Source organism: Mirounga leonina, unplaced genomic scaffold (genome assembly GCF_011800145.1).
Source record: "Mirounga leonina isolate KUSES-001 unplaced genomic scaffold, KU_Mleo_1.0 Mir_125, whole genome shotgun sequence".
Lineage (NCBI taxonomy): Eukaryota > Metazoa > Chordata > Mammalia > Carnivora > Phocidae > Mirounga > Mirounga leonina.
The window spans coordinates 51,160,142-51,184,733 of NW_023270305.1; the positions used below are offsets into that span (position 1 = coordinate 51,160,142).

Consider the following 24,592-nt stretch of genomic DNA (forward strand, 5'->3'; position numbering starts at 1 on the left):
CCTTCTGTGCTCCACCCCATGCTGCCCACTCACCATTTATCCAGCGGCAGCCTTGCCTCTGCCTTTGTCTTTTGCTGGCCTTGAAGTTTGCCATGAGGACAAAGCCTGGAAAAGGATGAGAACAAATAGCACATTCTCCTAAGCACTCTCCACAGTGCACAATATCAGTTGTCCTGAGAGGGTTTTGATATGGGCTGAAAATATTGTTTTGTCTTATATCTTGGAAAAAATTCTAGTTGCATGGAATTTTTTTCTCCAGAATTAATCATGGGTAGCATACTCTTTATCCTTGTTCTTTGACGAAGCAGAAAACAAAATAGCCATTGAAGGCGCTCTTTGTTTACACCGAGGGACTAATGACGTTGTACACTCCTCCCACCAAGCAGCCCTCGAGTACTGGTCTCTCTGAAGAGCGCTGAGTGCCCAGGGTGCTGACTAAGCCCATCCCAACCCCAACTTTTGCCAAGGAGACAATTCTCTGACTGTTCTTGAGCTTGGTCGTATCAAATATTCTCAACAAGTTCTTCCAATTTCTGTTTTTAAAATAAAAATCAAAAGACCAGCACATTCCTTTTATGTTTGTGCAAATGAAGCAGAGGCAAGAAGCTGGTGAAACTCTAGCTAAAGCCTTTTGATATGTAACTTGAGTGATGGCCTACTGAAGTCCTGAAGTATAAATTAAACTATTTTTATATTTATATATTATATTTATTATATAGTATAAATATATTTACCTTGTTTCAGATTTCAAGATTGTATTTTTGGTACTTCTATAGACTGTGGAATCAATATTCTAAGAATGAGTCTTACCTCCAGTAACAGTGACTCAGGCATAATTGGGGATCCACTAAAATACAACCTTCTCTTCCCACACCAGGCTTTGTTTTAGAGGGGGCATCATTAGCACAGTTAGTGTTCACTAGAGATAGTGCTAATCACCATGAAGTCATTTCAGGCAACCCAACGTCAGCTGAGGGCTGCACTGACATGAATATCATGCACGCTCTATAGCTCTCATTTTCTGCATTGATTCATGTTTGACTTGGATCTAATCAGGCATGTCTCATAACAGAAAACACTCCTTTTCTGCAAAGATGTTTAGGACCTGGACTGTGAACTGCTGCAAGGCATAGATGTAGGATATCCATGTAAGGTCCTCAGCCTGCCTCAGAATGTGTGTTAGATGTAGTATGTATGGCCCCAACTAGAAAATGAACACAATCTCTATTCCATTCCTCCCTCCTAAGATCACCTCTCCCCCGCCCCCACCAGGGGTCCCTGCTTCTCCTGCAAGGGAATCACTGTTGAAAAAAATTAGAGCCTCTAGAAAATCAAGAGTACCTCAGGGAAAAGACAGAAGAAATTCTAGGCAGCAGGAACAGCCTGGGGGAGCTGTTTCCAGGAGCAAACATCCAGCCATTGGGCCTTGTTTTTGTTAAGCACCCCCTTGAAAGCAAACATAACAAGTATTTTAAAAGAGAGGGGAAAAACCCCCCCAAAATTCTAGGAAAGCACTGTGATCATCTGTCATTCTCATCTTAAGATGAGAGCCCGTAGAATTTCCTCTTGATCTCCATATATCTCTTTAATTCTCTTATCTTTAATGACTAAAGTAAAATTCGGTCCTTTAACAAGTAATCAGATTTGCCCAACTCTCCATTTGACCTGAGAGCAGCTTTCAGCAAAGCTTGTTAGAAAGTGAGCAAAAGTGTGGCTTGTTGTTTTGGAGCCTCTGAAGGACGATACAGCTGCCACCGTGAGACAAGCCGGCTTTATTTGTGCTGAACCACAGCAGTGTCTCCTGCTCTTCCTTGCTCTCCGGTTAGCACTTCATCTTTATCTAATCTTTAACAAAGCAGAGTCTGTCAGGGAGTCTGCGGTGAGCACAGGGAATCAGCCTCTCCTTCTGGAATGTGGCAGCAGTGAATAGTGCCTAAATATTTATTTCAAATATAATCTATCCTGTAGTCCTCCACATCCAAAGATCTTTCCAGTTTAAGTCTGTGGCCCTATAATTCAGAGGGCTTTTGCAACGAGAGGCCCTACGAATGGACTGGAGCATCACGGCCACTGCCAAGCGGGCAGGAACCACACACACAGCTGGCCCTCCCAGGGACAGCACAGAGAAGGAAGAGGACCCTGCTTTGAGCAGGCTCACTGCATAAGATTGTGCATATTGCTGGGAGGTCCGTTGTGGTAGGGATGGCTGTGAATGGAGGTGTGGCAGACAGAATGGACTAGGCTGTCTACAGTAACAAACAGTCCCAAAGTCTCAGTGGCTCAGCATACCAAAAGTTGATTGTTTGCTCACGCTCAATGTCCAGCACACGGAGGCAGGGGGATCCAAGCTGAGCAATTCCATCTCAACACATGTTTTTATAATTTCCTCAGCAGGGAGAAGAAAATACAGTGCCTCATGCACTGGTTCTTAAAGCCTCTGATTGCAAGTGACACATGTCATTTCTGTTTCTACTTCATTGGGTAAAGTAAGTCATATGTCCACGTCTAATTATAAAAAAGGAAAGGAAGTGCACTCTTACCACATATCCTGAAGAAGAGAATGGGAATATTTGAAACAACCCTAATGACTACTGCGGGGGGTCCAGTTGGAAGGACTCCAGTGCTACCTTTATATTCTAGGAGCTCTCAACTAGATCAGGAAGAACTATTTCCATATTCGTATGTCTGATATTCATATGTCTCTTACAACTCAAGTGTCTTATTTCCAGAGGTAGGTCTTAATAGGCAATTATCTAGAGAGAAAAGCAGGAAGTCCTAATTCTTCCAAGCAGGTTCACTATATTTTCATGTTTAAAATAAAGAATTCCAGGGGCACCTGGGTGGCTCAGTCGTTAGGCGTCTCCCTTCGGCTCAGGTTGTGATCCCAGGGTCCTGGGATCGGGCCCCGCATCTGGCTCCCTGCTCGGCTGGAAGCCTGCTTCTCCCTCTCCCACTCCCCCTGCTTGTGTTCCCTCTCTCGCTGTCTCTCTTGCTGTCAAATAAATAAATAAAATCTTTTAAAAAATTAAAAATAAAACAAAATAAAGAATTCCATAAAATACAGATATCATTATTGAGACCTAGCTTAAGGGAGTGACTAATTCCCCAAGGCTTCAGAAATAAAACATGCCTCCAGGTAGTGGACACTAATTGTCTGAAGAACCTACTCTTTCTGAGTATTGTCCTTCCTTTCTACACTTGAGTCACATTGTGGAAGTGGTGGGAATCTGACAACCATCATGTTCAATACGAACCTCTCTCTAAGACGGAGCATATTGGATCAGAGTGGACTTCTGACCAAAGCTGGGCCAGAGTTTCTTCTCTAGCAATTTAGAGTTTGGGCTAAGAGAAACTCTGGGGAAACAGGATTTTGACTAATTGGTTTCAGTTGTCTGTTGACTAGAGCTGTACCTGACACTATTAGTGCTCACTAACTATCCATAGGCTCCTCTCCGTTTCCCGGTTTCCTGAACAGTTAGAATGGAGCCATGTGACAAAGTTCTGGCCATTGGAAGACGGACAGAAATGACAAGCCACATTTAGGGTTGGCTGTTGAAAATACCTCTCATATCCCTCCACTTTCTTTTCCCCACCACAGTGCCCTTGGAGGTCACATGATTAGATGGCATAGCTATAAGATGGAGAGGGGCTATCCATTGCATAGAAAATTGTGACACGAGTAAGGGAAAAAAATATGGATTAGGATGTATTTTTTGCTTCAACATATCCTAGACTATACTGACTAACATAGAACCAACAGAGGAGTGGCTTTGTTCTGCCGAGTATCTAAGAAAAGCTGATCTGCAAAGAGGGAGAAAAATGATGTACATGTGCAGAGGTAGGCAGAATTGAGAAAAAGAGTCCCTGGGTCCTAATTCCTGGTTCTAATCCCTTCTTTTTTTTTTTTTTTTTAAAGATTTTATTTATTTTTGACAGAGAGAGAGTGTACCAGCAGGGGAAGCAGCAGGCAGAGGGAGAGGAAGAAGCAGGCCTCCCGCTGAGCAGGGAGCCCGATGCGGGGCTAGATCCCAGGACCCCGGGATCATGACCTGAGCCGAAGGCAGACGCTTAATGACTGAGCCACCCAGGCACCCTGGTTCTAATCCCTTCTTAAGGGTAAATCACATTTCTGTCCTTGGCTTCTGTGATGCCGTTGTATCCTTATTATAGTAAATGTCCTGTTTTTTATTAAGCTTGTTCCAGAGTTTCCTTCTTTTGCAACCAAAAAGTTATAACCTTGTAACCTTTATAACTTTTAATACCTCTCATATCTCAGTGCTCAGCATGAGATTACTCATTACGCAGCATGAAAACAACTAACAAATTAATAGGTATGATGCTGACTTAGATTTTTAATTCCTTCATGCAGGAATGCCAAGAACTACAGCAAAATCTTGTCCAGATGTAATTCCATAGTACACTCAGTGCTTCTAACACAATTCCAGAATTACAGATCTTGTTTACTTATCCGAAATTCAAATAAAGGTGGATAATCTTTTCAGTTTTATTGGTTACAAATGACCAGCTGACAAGTTACTCAACTTCTGCAATTGTAGTAAAATTCTAGAGCTATCAAGAAAAGGTGGCTTGTTCAAGAACAGCTAAGGAATTGATTCACTCTTCAGAACCTGTGCCAACTGCCTTTCTGCAGGTGAGCTAAATAGTGGATACCTTTTACAGAAGGAAAGCCATCATCCTGTGAAGAAAAACTCTTTCTCTGCCATGAACAAGCTGAACGCAATCACAGAAACTGCAGACAAAAGAGCTTTTGATGACAGATATTGCTGATGCCTGGTGCCTTCAAAGACAATCCAGGAAAGGTGAAGGAATAATTGTGACTAACAATAACTCATGCTTCTTCCAGGATGTTACTCATTGGGCCAATGGATCATTTGAGAAATATGTCAGTGAGTCAGTTCATACTCAATTTGGCAAAAAGATTCCAGGTCCCTAAGCTCTTTGCATTGAATGGAGTAAATGCCAAATGGATACATTCTCTGGGACAAGTAAAGGCAGGAGAACTTTGATAGTAAAAAGCAGTTTGCTCCTTTAGTATCCCCATCCACCACCCCAAGCCATATAGCTGAGCAAAATGGAATTATCAAGGCCAATGAAGAAAATCTTGAGTACACACCCCTCAAAAAGATAAAGGACCCAGGGGAAGGAGAAAGGCGGAAACACCAGTAGAAAGTCTAATTCACCAAACATTTAAAACAACATGAACTTATAAGTATTGCAACCTATATATGAGGATATATCAAAGGCCAGTTAAAATAATAATGGTTACAAAAAAAAAGGAGGTTGGACCAGATGGTCTAAGGTCTTTTATTTGAAATTCCATGATGAAAGGACTATGTGAAATTTTGTAGGTCAAGGGCCAAATGTGGCCACTGATTAAATTCATCCTATGATAATGGCATTGACATTCATTATATATATATTTTTTACTATGTCATGCATTCATAAGAGTTTATTAAAATATACAGCTTAAAGGAGAATGAAACTCAATACTCATGTACTTACTGCCCGGCCTAGTCTAAGAATAAAATATTAACAATACTTCATAGGCCCCCTGAGCCTACCACAGTTGCATCTTCCTCCACTTACTCCTCCTCAATGGCAACCCAGAGGTTACTACCAGTTCACACTCTTATGTTAATCATTCCCAGCTCTCTTTATGGTTTTACCACCTATGACTCTATGCCCCATACAACATATTGTTTAGTTTTGAAAATTTGGTAGTTGCATAAAGAAGATCAGAGTTACACTATTAATTGAAAACTCAGGGATGAATGCAACATTATCCCTTAGTGTCAGCTCCCCTGAGAGTTTACAAGAGCCCTTTCCGGGGTAGTCAGTGAGCAGGTTGGAAGCTAGTCCTAGCAGACACAAGGCTCTGCACAGTCAGAGCATGTGGCAAGGCTGCCAGGTGAGCCCGATACTGATGTCAGGCAGAACTATGTCAGAGGGTATGGGATGCTCTCTATTTTCTACCTTACCTCCAGCTCTCAGATACAGGGTTAAGCAGAAAGTTTGGTGAGATGAAATGAGTATCCTTAGGTGATCCAGGTAGCAAGGCATGGAAAAGAGAGCAGGAATTTTATCAACAGATGGTCATAACACAGATTAGAATCTAAGCAAGGTTCATTCAAGCATTCTATCTTGAGGTTGGAGAAGAGGGTAAAATAACAGTGGAAACTTGGCTATAGCAGCCACCAACATATCTGTCTCTTGAGTCTCATGTTTCTCTCTGGGATAGTTGTCCTCTATATCGATTGATAGCTGTCCTGGAATCTCCCTTCACTCTCTTCATGAGAATTCCCCTTGCCTCACTCCTGAGTTGGATCACCTGTTTCTTACATCCTGACCAGAATGCATAATTTGTGGGGCCCAGTGAAAAGTGAAAATGCAGAGTCCCTTATTAAAAAATCAAGAATTTCAAGATGGTGACAACAGAGCATCAAACAGGTACGGGACCCTTCTATGTCTGGGGCCTGGACAACAGCATGGGTTGATGCCAGCAATACCAGCCCTGCCTCTTCCCTAATTTACTCTCTTATTCTAGGAGAGCACATTCCCCGGTAGTCTTTTTCTATGAATGTGTGGGAAATAAGCTTTTGAGACTCGCACATCTGAAAATGTCTTTGCTCTCTCTTCATACTTGAATGTAAGCCACTTTATTATACAACACTGTAATCTGAATGTTGCTCCCTGGAGTTGTGTAATACAGCAGCCCTGCTTGACTAATGGTTTGGCTGGGTATAAAATTCTAGATTGGAAACAACTTTCCTTCAGAACTTTAAAAATATTGCTCCTTCGTCTTATTTATAGTGTCACCGTGGAGAGGTCCGGAGTTATTTGGGTTCTTAATTCCCTTTATGGTACCTGTTTATTCCTCTCTAGAAGTTTATATAAATTCTCTTTGCCCCAGAGTTCTGAAATTTTATGGTGTGCCATTGTGAGTGTCTACTTTCATTCACTGTGCTTGGGACTCTATAGGCCCTTTTGATCTGACAACTCATGTTCTTCATTCAGGAGAAATTTTCTTAAATTATTTCATTAGATGATTTTCTCTGCTCCATTTATGCTGTTCTCTCTTTCTGGAGCTTTTATTATTTGGATGGTGAGCCTTCTAGACCAGAACTCTCACTCTCTTACTCTTTCCTCTTTGTCTACTCTGCTCTAGTCTCTGAGAAAATCCTTACTCTTACATTCTGGCCATTCTGTTTTTTTATTTCATGATTATGTCTTTAATTTCTAAGAGCTCTTTTTATTCTCTAAATGTTCCTCTCTTGGGGAGTCTGGGTGGCACATTCAGTTAGGCGTCTGCCTTTGGCTTGGGTCATGATCTCGGGGTCCTGGGATCGAGCCCCTCTTCCTCTGCCTGCCACTCCCCCAGCTTGTGCTCTCTCTCTCTGCGTCAAATAAATAAATAAAATCTTTTTTAAAAATGTTCCTCTCTTATAATGTCCTATTCCTGTTTCATATATGTGGTGTTCTCTTATCTGAGGATATAGGAATTCTTGTTTGTTTGTTTGTTTGTTTGTTTGTTTGTTTTCTCCTCCCTGCATAGTCACTATTGCTCCATGGTGTTTGTGTTTTTTTTTGTTTTGTTTTGTTTTTGTATTTATTTGGATTTCTATCTTTTTTGTTGGGGACTGTCCTCAGGTATCTGATAATCCTTATTTCTTAGCTCTTAATTAAAAATGGGGAACTAAAAAACACTTAAAGCACTGAGCAAGTGGACAGGCTTGCTGACTTTGAACTTTATTCTAAGGTGACCTGAGTGGGCTCTTTCAGTATTCAACACTGAAGTCAGTATTTTTACATCTTCTTCTTGTTCTGGTCAGATTCCCAGAAAGGTATATTCCTGTCTCCTCCCTGGTGGAGAGTCTGGCTGAGACACAAATGAGCAAAAAAGGCTGGAGAGTCGGAATATATGAGCTCATTTTTCCCCCAATAATAAGCCCTTCTCAGACCATCTATATTACTCTCTACAGAGACAAAACCTTCAGATTGTCAGCATGGGGGAAGAACAGTCATCTGATACCATAAAGAGAGAAAAGGCAGTTAGGAATGCAGTTGCTTCTCAAGTAGCTTTTTCTTCCTTATTTGAGGTCTACCTTTTACCCCAGTCCTAGGCATACCTGATGCTGCCAATTCCTGAGCCTCCTGAAGATTCTACAGTTCGAAGCCAACTTTCTTGGGTCTGTTGTAAATCAGTTACTACTTGTCCATGTACTTTCCAGCTTCCAAAATTTCATTGCTCTTGTCATCTCTCCTATTTTCCTGTACTTGTATGTTTATATCTTTGAAGAATCTCTTCAATGTAGCTATAGGGTGCTTTAGGAGGAAATAAAATTAGATGCATGCATTCAATTCACCATTTAAACTCAGAACCCCACCTTCTTTTTTTTTTTTTTTCAGGTTTGTTTTAAAGTAAGCTTTACAGCCCTACATGGGGCTTGAATTCATGACCCTGAGATCAAGAGTCGCATGCTCTACCAACTGAGCCATCCAGGCACCCCATAACCCCATTTTCTTTGAACAGTCTTTTTAGAACTTATTGTACCTTGTTTTTACTCATTCAAATGTATTGATGATGGAGCTGGTACATCAGCATGGCAGTGACAGCTAACCTTCAAATCCCAGGCATGGCTTTGGCTAGTGTCTAAATGTGGGAAACATTAACAGGATTACCTGCACTACCTCCTCTTCTCCCACAGCTCCCCAGCTTGGCCACTTAGGAGCTGACATGTTCCTACATAATCTCACATGCAGATTAGAGTTGATTGGCTTAGGGAAATCCAACCTAAGCTAGACCAATAACTCACTTCTCTGAGATTCTTGGATATCAGCCAGAGAAGCCATCCTTTGTGGAAAACTCTAAAATGTAAATTCCTCCCCTCCTGCCACCCGAATTTTGTTGCTGGGTCAAGTTTACCTGCAACATTCTTTCTTCAAGATGTATTATCTTTTAGAGAGACAAATTGCTTTTCCTTTCACCATTGCAATCCAAAGCCCCTTCCTCCTGCCCACCTAAAGTTCCAAACGTCCAGCATGGAACTGGAGAATGAAGAGAGGGAACTCCAGAAGAGCCCAGACTCTTGGGAGTTCAGAGCTCTCATCCTCTATAATGCTGATGATTTAGGCGATAGTATGCCTTTTATTCCACCCCCCCAAAAGGGAGTGGAGTTTAAAAGCATTTTCGTATTCAAATGCAAATTTAACCAGTAATTAAAATTTTTCCCTCAGGAAACTCTTAGTGCAGTAAAAAAGATACTGACTTTGGATCCAAAAAGTTTTGAGGTCTATATTCAAATGCTGTTATTTGATCTCTTCTCCCTCAGTTTCTTCATATGTGAAATGGGATTAAAAGCACAGGGATTTATGGGGTGGCTCAGTCGTTAAGTGTCTGCCTTTGGCTCAGTTCATAATCCCAGGGTCCTGGGATCAAGCCCCGCATCAGGCTCCCTGCTCCACGGGAAGCCTGCTTCTCCCTCTCCCACTCCCACTCCCCTGCTTGTGTTCCCTCTCTCGCTGTGTCTCTCTCTGGCAAATAAATAAAATCTTTAACTAACTAACTAACTAACTAAATAAATAAATAAATAATAAATAAAGGCACAGGGATTTAAAAAGACACAGTTTAAAAGGTGCCTGGCATGTGGTTAAGCTCAATAAATGTACAGTCTTCCCCATCTTCCTCAGCTGTTAGCAAGAGCACTAAGATAATAGAGCTTCTTCTGTATGGCAAATATTCCCAAGAGTGTTAAAGAAGGACACAACAGCAAAGGCAAAAACGATCTACCTGAGGCCTGGGGATCTCTGAGAAGGCTACTCCTTACAGATGTTTCAAAAGGGAAAAGTAACCGAGGGGCGCCTGGCTGGCTCATTCAGTAGAGCATGCGACTCTTGATCTCAGGGTTGTAAATTTGAGCCCCACATGGGTTTAGAGATTACTTAAAAATAAAATCTTAAAAAAAAAAAAAAAGGAACTGAGAACCCCCCTATGTTTGTCAGGCATGGTGGAGGGATGTTTAACTTGGACTTTTTTTTTTTACCTGCTTGTTTATTTTAACCATGAAGTCTATGATCCAAATGCATATGAAATATAACACACACATGATACCAACATTACTTTGGTAACATTTTTTGAGTCACGATCCCTTTGACACTTTTCCCAGAAAAACACATGTGTGTATTTGTACTCACACAACTACACTCTGCCGGTGTTTGTCCATCTCCTAAGCCAAGGACATCCCGTGAATAAATTCTGACCTACAGAGGCACTTTGATTGCACCGCAGTCCTCCTCTGCACCCCCACACCACCTGCTGCCAAGCAAGGAGACTGGCAAGTCCCACTGGACACCTGGGGGTGAAGCTGTGGTGGGGATGGAGCTGGGAGCGGGAATGGGGTGGAGGTGTCAGGGCAGCATGCCCGCCAGCTGCTCCAATGACCCCACAGAGCTAGTAGTAGTGGGTGAGCAGCCCAGGCCAAGCCGTGCTGGGGACACAGGCTGTGGGCGGTGCCCCAGAGCATGGAGGCTCCCACTGCCCAGTGTCCCGGCCAAAGGGGAGGGGAGAGGAGAGAGAGCAGGAGGAAAAGTGGAGGGAATCCCACTTTCAGGAGAACTGTCAGAAGATAGCAGCCTTACTTCCCCATCTCGGGACATGATTTTTCACTAGAACCTGAATGATTTCCTTCCTCCTGTGTGAGAAGCATCCTGCCACGTGTAGCTGAGGGGCATCTAGGGCCGGGCAGGAATAGAAAAAGAGCTGAGAACCCACATATTTGTCAGGCATGGTGGAAGGAGTTTTAACATGGACTTTATTTTAAACCACCAAATCCTGATCCCAGTGTATTTGAAATAGAACCCAACACATAACAGCAGTATTAAGTAATGTTTTTTTGAGTCTTTGATTTCTTTGACACCTGCTCCATGGTGGGCAGGACCTACAGAGCCAGTGGACCTTGATTGGTGGATGGAAGCAGCCTCACCAAGCACTGGAATTACCTTCAAAGACTGCCGGGGAGTAGAGGGCTGGGTGGATTTGGCGGCCCAGGCCAGCAACTCTGAAGCCTTTGGGGGTATGTCTGAGGTCCAGACTCCTGCCAGAGTCAGAGCTGAGCTGGCCTCCTGGGAGTGAGAGCAAGGAGGGGTATGCTCCTCTACGTAGGGGGTGGGGGTTGAGGGGCAGGTGGTTGTCATCCCTCTACATGGCCCCCATCCCCAGATCTAAAGGAAGAATGCATACCAGCTATTAATTCTGCAAGCTCTTCAACGTGCAAGGGCCTAAAACAGATACCCCAGGCTGCCTGCACTAATAAATAACAACTTCATCCCTAAGTCTTTTGAAGGGTATGAAGTGGAACATTTAAAAACAAGATAAAAGATAAAAGTCACACTTTGTTCTTAGAATTAACTTACCTCCCCTCATTTTACCCTCGCACCCACAGAAATGGCTGTTTTTACCTCCCCTCTCACAAATGAAGAAACTGGGTCTGAGGTTGCTCAAGGTCACATAGTTAATAAGTGACAGAATCAAGGTCTGAACTAGGTCTGACCCCAAACTGGTGTCCTTAGTACTGCCTTCCCACTTCCGAGGTGAGGCAGATGGGTCTTCATCAGGCTGAGCGAAAAGAAACCCGTCTCTCAATGGACGAAGATGCCACTGACAAGGGACCTGGGACAACTGCTGCCTTCCCTTCTTTTCTAACCACAAGGATGTCTTCACCCTGAACTGCTTATGAAACCCCCCCTTTGTGAAATGGCTTGATGAATTTAAGACTGCTGCCTGTGAAACTTGACCCCTTTTTTCCGTTTTTGAGTCTAACTGGACCTATGATATGCCTAACTGGCCCATGTTCAGACCAAGTGACCCAACCAGACATAACTGACACGTGGTGCATAGTTCCTTCCAATAAATACATCCTTTCAAATTGGTGTGGCCATTTAACCATCAATTGTCCAACCTCTCCACAGGGACTCAGGGAGTAGCTCTGCCTTTCCACATGCCCAACTACTTTCTTCCTCTGCCAGTTATTTTTCTCAAACATGGTTAAGATCCAGTTACTCTTTTGCTTACGAATCTTCCATGATCTCCCACCCATCTACAAGCATAAAGACAAGACTCATCACAAGAGGTTCCCTCCTATCCTTGCAGCTCTTAAATTTGGAGACAAAGTGAAATCCCAAAGTAGAACCAAGCGTTCTCTACAGCTGCAAGCGTACTGATTCTTGCCCTCAGATCCTAGGTGACAATAATCAGAGTGTCAAGTGTAAATAGTAAATAAAATCTTTCATTTAGCCCACACCCATCCTACAGAGTTTGGTACTCAGAGAAATGTGGGCTACTCAGAGCGAGGGGCTCAGAGTTTTCTTTCTTTATAACCCACTCCTATCTCTTTGGAAAAACAAGTCTGGGAAGGTTTAGAAAAAAGTTAGATAACTGGAAATAGAAAAAGCAGGATCAAAAGGAAAGGGAAATGCAAATATTCTAGGTCTTTAGGTCTTTATGCTTCAGAATTGACTCTGGATTTCCTGGTAGGCAGGGCAAAAAGGGAAGCAGGGTATATTACTTGAATTTTATTGATAGAAAAAAGGAAACTTGTCATTTCTTGAAAAAAGCAAAATATTTTATGTTACTGTTTTTATCTTTCTTCATTGCTTCTTTATTTATAAAATTAGTCCATCTTTCTTATAAAAAACTCAAGTAATACAAACAACTATACTATAAAAAGTGTATGCCCCCTTACCTCTATCTCCAATCTCCTTCTCCAGAAGTAAACCTTAAGCCCTGAGACTACCCATTTTTTCTAGAGGCTTTTTGTTTTGTTTTGGTTTTTTGGTTTGGGGTTTTTTTGGATGGTTTTTTGGTGGGTTTTTTGTTTTTTGCCATTAGAAGTACTTACACAGTTTTCGTAGAATGTGGATTTTGCTTGCTTGTTTAAAATATATATACATATATATATATGTATATATATATCAAATTGACTATATTCTTTTATAACTTGCATTTTCACTTCACAGTGTACCCGGGCCATCCTTCTATATCTATATCTATATCTGTATCTGTATCTGTATCTCTGTCTATATATCTCTTTCATTCTAATGACCATGATATTCCATTATATGGAGGTAGCATAATTTATTTAACTATTCCCTTATTTAAATTATTTCAGATTTTATAGTCTTATAATGGGCATCCTTGTATGTACACTTTTGTGAAGGTATGAGTATTTCCATGGGAAATATTTGTAGAAGTGGAACTGAGGGATCACATGGCTCATACATTTCAAATTTTGATGAATTTTGATGAAACTTTGCCCTGGGTATTAACTCCAGGGATCCAGATTGTGAGCAAAGCCTTTGGAGAGTTATAAGATGAGTAGATACTCTTTGAGAAATTCTTGCTGGAATGAAATTGATAATTAAGGATGGTAAATATTCATGGAAGTTACAGAAAAGTGATAATAAGAACGCTGTCAGTGGCCTTCCTACCTACCCCTGCCTTTTCTCCCTACCCCTACCACCTCCCTACCCTTTCCCATTTTATTGCTGTATTTCTCTAATATTGTATTGATGTTATAATACAAATTCAATTAATAAAGATTTAGTGTCTTCAAAAAGACTGCAATGATACAATTTCACCAACAGGGTTTGAATGTGCCCATTCCCCATTCACTTGCCAACACTAGATTTTATCGACCTTTTTCATTTTCTGGCACAAACTGCTAAATGGAATTTCTCCTGGCAAGGTTAGTATATTTTAAGCTAGAAAGGAGACCAATGAGACGATTTCACTTCTCTTGTTCTGGGGCGGTGGTTTTCAGGCTGTTCTCTGTGAAGCCCCAGGAATTCTCAGGGGCTAGCAGGGGGGCAGTGCAAAGGACAAAACTTCCACCCTCTTAACCAGGGCAACTGAGGTTTTTATCTGTTTCACATTTTCAGCTTTGGGATGAGATTTTATTTGAAGATAAGATTGTGTTGCTGTAAATAAGTTTGCAAACCACAGACCTGGGCCTTGTTTCTTATTGAACCATTAGTAGCTTGAAGAGGAATTGAAAACATATCCCTTCCAGGCAAAGAAGAAGGGATGTTAAACAGTGAATATCCAGATGTAGCCAAAATATTCTCATTTACACATTATGTGTGTGTGCATACATGTGTCTGTAATGGCCTTGTTTATGCTCAGCCTCACTCTATTAAAACCCAATTGTTATCTTGCAACCAATCCTATAACACCATTTCTTTCAAGACTTGGATTAAAATCCCCTTTCTCTAAATACGCACACACATTGCAAAACACACACACACACACAAATAGCAACAACAAACTACTCCACCACCCAAAGAATTCCTGAGAGGAGTCCAATTTACTATTGATAACATACTGGGGAAGTCAGAGAAAGAGAGGTTTGAGTTGCAAGGATACAAACAATTTCAAGATGGCATGGTGAGCATCTTGTGGCCTTTCATGACCTAATACCAGCTCCTCTTGATCTCATTGGCTCCTCTCTTCACTCTTCCCATTTTTTACTTTCACCCACTATCCCCTGGATTGAACCAAGAACTTCAAAATAATTTCTTCTATTAAGCACTGCAATTCAACTCTTTCCAGTTTTTACTCTCCACCTCACATGGCCAGCCTCTTCATAGTGTTCATCTTCTCAAAGGGGCTTTCCATTTTGTAGAATCAATCCTCTCTAGGAGGAGTTTTTTTTGTTTTTTTTTTTTAAACAAAACAGTAGCAATAGGAATATTGTTTTTCTTCCTCTATATCCCTGCTATTTCTTCCTTACTGAAACACTGTCATTGTATTTCTTTTGTCCTCTTATTATTTTATATATCTGGACCTTCCAACCAACTGGTAAGCAGCCCAAGGACAAGAACTCTGCCTTTTTGTAGCTTTTTAAGTGCCCAGTCTCTGGCATATACCTCACAAATACATAATGAATAAAGCAACACTAATGTACAATTAAAAGAAGAGTAAATGATAAATGAATGTAAGAAGACCCTTAGATATTTTGTAAGATGTGGTAGATACCTCCTTGCAAATGCTGTAAAATCAGCAATTCTTAGAAGTTCAGTTCAAACATTCAGACATATCTTCAAGTTATATTTGTATTTTAGGAGATCCATAATGTAAGGTTATCCTACTCAAAATATTCACTACTTCACATTTCTTTTTTATGCTGGCCTTTACTCCTCTCAAGTTTCTTTCCTACTTTTCCTATGAGCTAGATATTATTTTTGTTTATTCCCTTCCCACCTGGCCAAATAGGAAGGAAGCAGAGATGATTATCAATACAATATATCCTCTTGCTGGGATCCTAAGGAGAAAAAATACTATATAAAGTAGCATGCTATGTAAACCAAAGCTTAAAATATCCTTTAGTGAACTATTATAAAATATCACTTGAAATTCCTACAGGATCTTCAGCCTGCTATGTTTAATTCCTAAATCTCATGTTATTAAAAGAAGTCTGTTTGCTCTTTTACCTACACTCACATTATATAATTTTTTTTTCCATCAAAACTGGCTTAGTTTGGAGTGAGGAAGCAGGAATATATGACAAGTTAGACTTTCTGATATTTGACCCTTTGCTATAAATTTAAGCCCATGAATAGCTCAAAGCTCAGAAACCAGGTCCAATCCCTTCCATTGTGGAGATTATATGTATATAATAAATATATACATGAATTCTGTCATACTGACAAACAGAATAAAAGAGAGTCTATGCTTTCTGTAGAAAATAAAATAAATTTTATTGGATAATAAAATTTGATAACCTACAAGAAGTGGAGACATTCCTAGAAACATAGGACCTACCAAGACTGAATTAGGAAGAAATAGAAAATCTGAACAAATGAATGAGCAAGGATATTGAATACATAATCAAATTTTATTTTCCACAGAAAGCATAGACTCTGTTTTGTTCTGTCTGTATGACAGAATTTTTGCCAAACCATTCAATTGAAAAAAGGCTCTCCCAACTCTATGCTGCCTACAAAAGACTCACTTCAGATTTGAGGACACACATATGCTCAAAGTGAAGGAATAGAAAAGATAGTCCAAGTAAGTGGATATCAAAAGAAAGCAGGGGGAACTGCATTTATATCAGACAAAAGAAACTTTAAGACAAAAAAGATCATTATGTCATGATAAAGGGGTCAATTCATCAAGAAAATATAACAACTGTAAATATATACACACCCAACATTGGAGCACCTAAATATATTAAGCAAGTAAAAACAGATCTGAAGGGAGAAATTGACAACATGGTAATAGTAAAGGACTACCCCACTTTCAGCAATAGAGAAACCATCCAGACAAAAGCAACAAGGAAACATTGGTCTTGAATCATACATTAGACCAAATGGGCTTAACAGACACGTATAGAACATTCCATCCAACAGCAGCAGAGTACAAATTCTTCTCAAGTGCACATGGAACATTCTCCAGGACAAATTACATGTTAGGCCACAAAACAAGTCTTGGCAAATTTCAGAAGATTGAAACTATACCAAGTATCTTTTCCAACCACAATGGTATGAAACTAGAAATAAAAAACAAAAAGAAAGCTGGAGCATTTACAAACATGTGGAAACTAAACAACCACTCCTGAACAACAAATAGGTCAAAGAAGAAATCAAAAGAGAAATAAAAAAAAAAAATCTCCAAACAAACGAAAATAGAAATATAACACCTGAAAATCTATGGATGCTGCAAAAGCATTTCTGAGAAGGAATTTTGTAGTGGTAAATGCATCTATTAAGAAAATAAAAACATCTCAAATAAACAACCTAACTTTACATCTCAAGGAACCAGAGAAAGAAGAAACAAACTAAGCCCAAAGTTAGCAGGAGGAAGGAAATGATAAAGATCAGAGCAGAAATAAATGAAATAAAGACCAGAAAAACAATAGAAAAGATCAATGAAACTAAGAGCTGTGTTTTTGAAAAGATAAACAAAAGTGACAAACCTTTAGCTAGACTAAGAAAAGAGAAGTTTCAAAGAAATAAAATTAGAAAGAGGTGACATTACAACTAATACCAAAGAAATACATAGGCTCATAAGAGACTACTATGAACAATTATATGACAACAAGTTAGATAACCTCCAAGAAACAGGTACATTCCTAGAAACATACAACCTACTGAGACTGAGTCAGGAAGAAATAGAAAATCTGAAAAAACAAATAACAAGTAGGGATATTGAATACATAATCAAAAACCCCCCAACACAGAAAAGTCCAGGACCAGATGGCTTCACTGGTAAATTCTACCAAACATCTGAAGAAGAAATAACACCAATCTTTCTCAAACTCTTCCAAAAAAATTGAAGAGGAGGGAATATCTCCAAACTCATTTTACAAGGCCAGCATTACTATGACACCAAAGCCAGATAAGGACACCATGAAAAAAGTGTAGACTAAAATCTCTGATGAATATAGTTGCAAAAATTCTCAACAAAATATTAGCAAACTGAATTTAACAACATATTAAAAGAATCACACACTATTACCAAGTGGGATTTATCCCTGGGATGCAAGAATGGTTCAATATACACAAATCACTAAATGTAATACACTACATTAATAAAATGAAGTATAAAAATCATATGATCATCTCAATAGATGCAGAAAAAGCATCTGATAAAACACAACATCTATTCATGATAAAAACTTTCAACAAATTGGGCATAAAAAGAACACAACCCAACATACTACCCAAAGCCATCTATAGATTCAATGCAATCTATATCAATATTCAAATGGCATTTTTCATAGAAATAGAAAAAACAATTCTAGAATTTCTGTGGAACCACATAAGACCCCAAATAGCCAAAGCAATTCTGAGAAAGAACAAAACTGAAGACATCACACCTTCTGTTTTCAAACTATTCTACAAAGATACAGTAATTAAAACAGCTTGGTACTGGCTTAAAAATAGACATGATACATAGACTGATGGAACAGAATGGAGAGCCCAGAAATAACCTACATATCTGGTCAACTAATATTTGACAAGGGAGTCAAGAATACTCAATGGGGAAAGGGTACTCTCTTCAACAAATGGGGTTGCAAAAACTAGATAACCACATGAGGAAAAATGAAATTGGACTTTGATTTTACACCACTCATAAAAATTAACTTGAAATGGGCTCCTGGGTGGCTCAGTCGTTAAGCGTCTGCCTTCGGCTCAGGTCATGATCCCAGGGTCCTGGGATGGAGTCCCGCATCGGGCTCCCTGCTCTGCGGGAGGCCTGCTTCTCCCTCTCCCACTCCCCCTGCTTGTGTTCCTACTCTCGCTATGTCTCTCTCTGTCAAATAAATAAATAAAAAATCTTTAAAAAAAAAATTAACTTGAAATGGATTAAAGACTTAATCATAAAACCTGATACCATAAAACTCCTAGAAGAAAACACAGGGAAGAAGCTCCCTGACATTGGTCTTAGCAATGATTTTCTGGATATGACACCAAAAGATCAAGCAATAAAAGCAAAAATTGACAAGTGAGACTACATCAAATGAAAAAGCTTCTGCACAGCAAAAGCAACAATCAACAAAATGAAAAGGCAACTTACTGAATAGAAGAAAATATTTGCAAACTATAGACCAGATAAGGGGTTAATATCCAAAATATATAAAGAACATGTACAACTTAACAACAACAATGATAAAAAAACAAACAAGCAATCTGATTAAAAATGGGTAGAGGAAAAAAAATGAGCAGAGGACCTGAATAGACATTTTTCCAAAGAAGACATGCAGATGGCCAACATGTACACAAAAGGATGTTTAACATCACTCATCATCAGGGAAATACAAATCAAAACCACAATGAGCTATCACCCCATACTTATTAGAACAGCTATTACCAAGAAATCAAGAGTAATAAGTGTTGGCAAAGATGCAGAGAAAAAGGAACTTTTGTGTACTGTTGGTAGAAATGTAAATCAGTGCACCCACTATGGAAAACAGCATGGAGATTCCTCAAAAAATTAAAATTAGGACTACCATATGATTCAGAAACTCCATTTCTGGGTATATACCCAAAGGAAATGAAAACAGGTTATTGAAAAGATATCTGCACTCTTATGTTTATTGCAGCATTATTCACAATAGTCAAGATATGCAAACAACCTAAGCGTCCATCAACAGATGAATGGATAAAGAAGATGCAGTGGGCACACACACACACACACACAAACACACAGGAATATTATTCAGCCATGAGAAAGAAGGAAATTCTGCCATTATGGACCTTAATTAAGGGCATTATGCTAAGTGAGATAAGTCAGACAGAGAAAGACAAATGCTGTATGATATCACTTACATGTGGAATCTAGAAAAAGCTGAACTTATAAAAACAGAGTAGAATGGTGGTTACCAGGGGCTGGGGATGGGGGAACTGGAGAGATGCTGTTTAATGGTACAAGTTTGCAACTAGTAGATATATAAGTTCTGGGGATCTAATGCACAGCATAGTGATTATTGCAACAATACTATACTGTAAACCTCATAGTTGCTAAGAGAATGGATCTCAATTGTTCTCACCACAAAAAAAGAAATTATAATTATGTGAAGTGATGGAAGTGTTAACTAATGCTATGGTAATAATCACATTGTAGCATATAATGTATCAATGTAATATATAATGTATAATGTTTAAAAAATAAAGTTGCTATAATTCAGCAAACTTATTTGGTATCATGTATATAACACAGAGAATGATCACAACCAGATGTTTTACAGGTAAAATATTATGCAGTCACTTCCAAATCTAGTGACAAAGGTTGACCTGCTCACTTGCTGACATTCAGCTCTTATCTGCTAACATTTCAGCAGTCCAGCCCAAGTCAATTACAGCAGAAAAAAAAGTTTCATAAATCGAAAACAACACACAAAAGAAAAGCCATGTTCATAAACAAGATGTGTGGGCCAAATGAGTTATTTCATTTTAAGCACTTACGTTTTCTGTGGTTCTCACAATAAATGTGACCAATAAAAAGATTGCAGATGTAAGCAGGGTAATTTAAGATGGGGCTGGAGTTGGCCACACCCAGGTTTGAATTCTGATTCTACCACTAAGCAACTGGGACCTTGGAAAAGTTGCTTAACTCCCTTAGGTCTGTTTGCTCAGCTCTAAATCTCTGGTAACAACACCTTTCTCATATTGCTAGTGTGAGGACAAAATGTAAACTGTGTGCTTAATAAGTGGTAGCTGTTTTATTGTAATTATTGTCACAGAAATTCTGCTACGTAGCACTTTGCCATCCTAAATTAATTTTTGTACTCGTATTTCTTTTTTGAGCTTCTTCAAAAATACTTTTACATGCATCATTTTATTTGAATCTCATAACTATACGTGAGATAGAAGAGGCATGATTAATCTCACTAGAAAACCAAGATCAATGCTTTGCCTCAGTCATCCAGCATCTGATAAAGTAAAGTTGGGACAAGAATCCACGTCTTATCCTTATCTTCAAGAGCAATCCTCCAATCTGGTCTCACAGCAACAGGAGGGAGCTTTTAAAAGCACCACTTGATCATGACACCCCCTGCCTTCTTGTCCCTTTCCCCTCTCCTTCTTCTCTTCCCCCCCTACCCCCACCCCCCTTTCTCTCCCTCTCCTTTGAAGTTTCTAGTTTGGGACTGGTCCAGGAAAAAAAAAAGTCCTGACTTTAGCTCAACCGGGTGAATCTCCACATAGGACAAGAAAACCTACAGTCCTGGGACCTCGGTCCAGAGAAACACCAGAAAGAAGGAAAGAACAGGTGAACAACAACCGAACTGAACTCTAAGTGAATACTTGCCAGCTCTCTCTGGCCTCCTTCCTTCTACTTAACTCTCATTCTGCTCTGAAAATGTCACAGGGCCTTCCACTTAAAATGCCTCTGCCAGTAAACAGAAAGCAAAATAGCAGAAGGAAATTCTTTGGGCAAAAACATTTATACTCATTTTCTTGTCAAAAATGTTGTGGGCAGGAAGTATGAGAAGAAAATACAGAAATACCTGAGGCATTGCAACTATGCATCTAATATCCTAATATAAATTTGCAGTAGGTCAATGATGTCTCAACATTTTCAGAGTTGGAACATTATCCTTTATGAGATTCATACTGTTTTAAAAATTAAATTCAATTAAATCTATTTGAATAACCCTGACCCCTCTTTAGCTGATGTTACAAGACCACCACTGCTTTATACTGAGATGAAAAAACTTGAAGGTTTCAAAGTAGTATAATTGTCTGTGATTCAGGCATTATGAGGTTGGCATTTATCAGGTCACTTTTATCCACAGAGGAAGCAGGTCGGCATCTGTATTATGTGATACATGGCTATGTTGAGGGGACAATTGCCCCTCAAAACCCATTTCTCCCTCTCCTCCTGTCACTAATGCCTTCAATTTCATGATTCAAGGTTAATTTTTTTAGGGAAGCAATATTGTTTAGTACCACCTTTACAAAACAAAGATATAAACACTTGTAAAATGCGTTGCTATTTTATGTGCCACTAAGAAAGAAAAAAAACCAATGCCAATTATAATAAATATCATTAGTGTAAGAGGCATCCCAATTTCAGAGACACTGGACTATGAAAAATGTGTGTGTTAAACTCTAGAAAATGCAGTAATTAAGAGCACGGACCTTAATATCAAATACATCTGGATGGACATAGTGATTCTGCCATTTGATAGATGGGTTGCCTTGGGGAAGTTACTTATCTGAACTTCTACCTTCTCCTCCATGAAATTAAAATATTAATATACACCTCCTTAGTTATCAAGAATTACCTAAAGTGAGGTATAAAAATATGCTTAGTGCAGAGCCCAGCCCTTAGTTAGGGATCCAAAATGAAAACTACAGTAATTACAATAGGATTCCTTACTTCCAATGAGCTTGTGAGATTTGAGATAAAACAGATCTCCATAGGTCGAGGTATTTGACAAGGGGTTTGTTTGTGGAAGAGGAGATAAGACCAGAACTGGGAAACTGCCTGGGGAGGGAAGGCCTGGGGGTGGGGGAGAGCTGAATGTAGCAGAAGAGGGCAGAGGACACCAAAACCAAGCACTATTACCTCTTCAAACTTTTGAGCAGGATCACTTCTGGGTTCAGTTCAATTCTAACATCAAGAATACACTCCTATCCCCCCTCCAAAAAAAGAATACACTCATACCCTTAAAAACAATATGTTAAGCAAAAGAAGTCGGTCACAACCAAATGTTACACAATTCCATTTATATTAAATGTCCACAATAGGCAAATCCATAGAGACAGAGAGTAAATTAGTGGTTGCCAGTGGCTGAGGGGAGGGGAAATGGGAAGTGGCAGCTAAAGAGTAGGGGCTTTTTTAGGGTAATACAATTAGATTGTAAAGATGGTTGTGCAACTCTGCGTATATACTAAGAACCAATGAATAGCACCCTTTATTTATTTTTTATCTGAGAGAGAGAATGAGTGGGGCGGGGAGAGAGGGAGAAGGGGAAGCAGGTGCAGGGGGTTGGGGCAGAGGGAGAGGGAGAAGATGAGTCCCTGCTGAGCAGGGAGCCCAATGCAGGGCTCGAGCTCAGGACCCTGAGATCATGACCCGAGCCGAAGGCAGACGTTTAACCAACTGAACCACCCAGGCCCCCCTGAATAGTAGTACACTTTAAATGGGTAGATTTTATGGTATGTGATTTACACCTCAATAAAGATAAAAAAAAAAAAAAAAGAATAGATTCTCTTGTCCTGCTATTTTGAAGTCTAGAACGAAACTTTTAAAGAATTCACTTTACTTTCTAAAACGATAAAAACAACTGAGACACATTTAGAGAAATAAATGTATCAACTTTACCTTAAATTACACGAAAGTTGCTAAAATTTCACAAAGTTCACTTAAGGTTTTCACTTTATTTTCATCCAAGACATACAAAAATGGCCAATTCAAACACAGTCTTCAATTTTGTGAACTTTAGAGGATTTAGTCACAGGGATAATGATTTAGCTCCATCATGAGCTGGCATGCATTGTGTAGTGGGGATGCAAATGAATTTATATCCAGAGGTGATATTCAAAAGAGTTTAAAACTGGATAAGTCAGGCACTGAGTAAACAGAATGGATGCCAGCCAGAGGTCCCTGAGTTGCTGGAATTCGAAGGAGTTTGAGGATCCAGGAGGAAGGGCCAGGTAAATGGAAAGGTATGGATTTAGGAATGAGGGTACTTTGAAGCTCCAGTTTTTAAAAAGTGATACAGAAGATTTCAATAGTTTAAAAACTGGCTAGAGCTGTTCCAGGGCATACCTGTCTACCTTATCTCTGGTATGCCATCAGAACACTCACCCAGCTCTCCAACTGCGGCCTTTAAGTGTAGAGATGATGTCTTCTACTCTTGACATTTTACAGAGAAGAAAACCAAGGTTGAGGAAAGGTGAGTGGCTTGCCCACCATGCATGAATAGTCACAGAGTCAGGAGAATCCTCATCTCCAAAATCTCAATCCAGAACATACATGCTAGGGAAAAAAGGACAAATCATCCTCACACCAAATTAACTTGTCCATTTATATTTTTTAACCATTTCTAAAGCAGAGTTGCAATTTGTTTTCTAGTTATGTGTACAGAGAAAGCATATATATATTCATTATGGGAAAACAAAGGGACAGTGAGTCCAGACTTCTGGGTAATTATTTTTAAATTATGTTAATGGAAAGCATCATGATATACATGCAGCATCTCCCAACAGAATCTGCACATCATAGCCAAAGCAAACTTGAAGAGAATAAATCAAAGGCATTTAAGATAAAATACAGAACTTTTGTCTTCATAGGTATTAGAAAGAAAAGACCAGAAAAGAAACAAGAAATGATAAACAAAAATGATCGTACTCACCTTAAGTGTGAGCTACAGGACGACTTTTGGGATGTTTAGGGTTTTGTGAATATTGAGGGAGAGATGAGTATATTCATTCATTCCTATTTTAATAATTACTGATATTTGAATGGCCCTTTACAGTTTTAGACGTGCTTTCCAAATATAAATAAATAAATAAATATGCTTTCCTAAACATGTAGTAGAAGACTATTGACATAGGACATATTTTGCAATATACTGCTAAGTGGAAATATAGGCTATGAAAATATGTATGCACAGTTAAAATGCTATTTTTTTTGTATAAAAGGAAGTGTGTGCTGTATGTATACATGCATACATATAAAAAAGATTGAAAACATACTGAAATATTATCTGTTCTCCCTGGTTGGTACAATTATGGGTTCTTGTTTGGTGTTTTCCTTTGTCTTTCTGTTCTCTAGGTTTCTAGCAATGGACACATACACTTTTGTAATTAAGAAAAAAACTTGGGGTGCATGGGTGGCTCAGTGGGTTAAACATCTGCCTTGGGCTCAGGTCATGATCCCAGGATCCTGGGATTGAGCCCTGCATCAGGCTCCCTGCTCAGTGGGGAGCCTCCTTCTCCCTCTCCCCCTGCTGCTCCCCCTGCTTGTGCTCACACGCTCTCTCTCTCTCTGTCAAATAAATAAATAAAATCTTAAAAAAAAAAATAAAAGTGCTTCCATGTATATTTTATATTCATTGAGCCTCAT

The 24,592-nt window shown here is 39.5% G+C and overlaps 1 protein-coding gene across 4 annotated transcripts in view; it reads right to left on the minus strand.

The window, feature by feature from the left end:
• EHBP1 (EH domain binding protein 1) overlaps positions 1-23,642 on the minus strand; it is a 436,421-nt gene extending 412,779 nt beyond the window's left edge. The window contains exons 1-4 of one of the 4 annotated variants that reach the window (XM_035001458.1): positions 23,333-23,503; positions 8,148-8,343; positions 1,342-1,446; positions 34-105 (exon numbers count right to left, since the gene is read on the minus strand). The gene's annotated coding sequence lies outside the window, so the exon portion shown is untranslated. Of the gene's footprint in view, positions 1-33; positions 106-1,341; positions 1,447-8,147; positions 8,344-23,332 lie in introns of those variants that run through there. The other 3 variants (XM_035001454.1, XM_035001456.1, XM_035001457.1) reach the window with 3 other exon arrangements.
• Between the last annotated feature and the right edge of the window lie 950 nt (positions 23,643-24,592).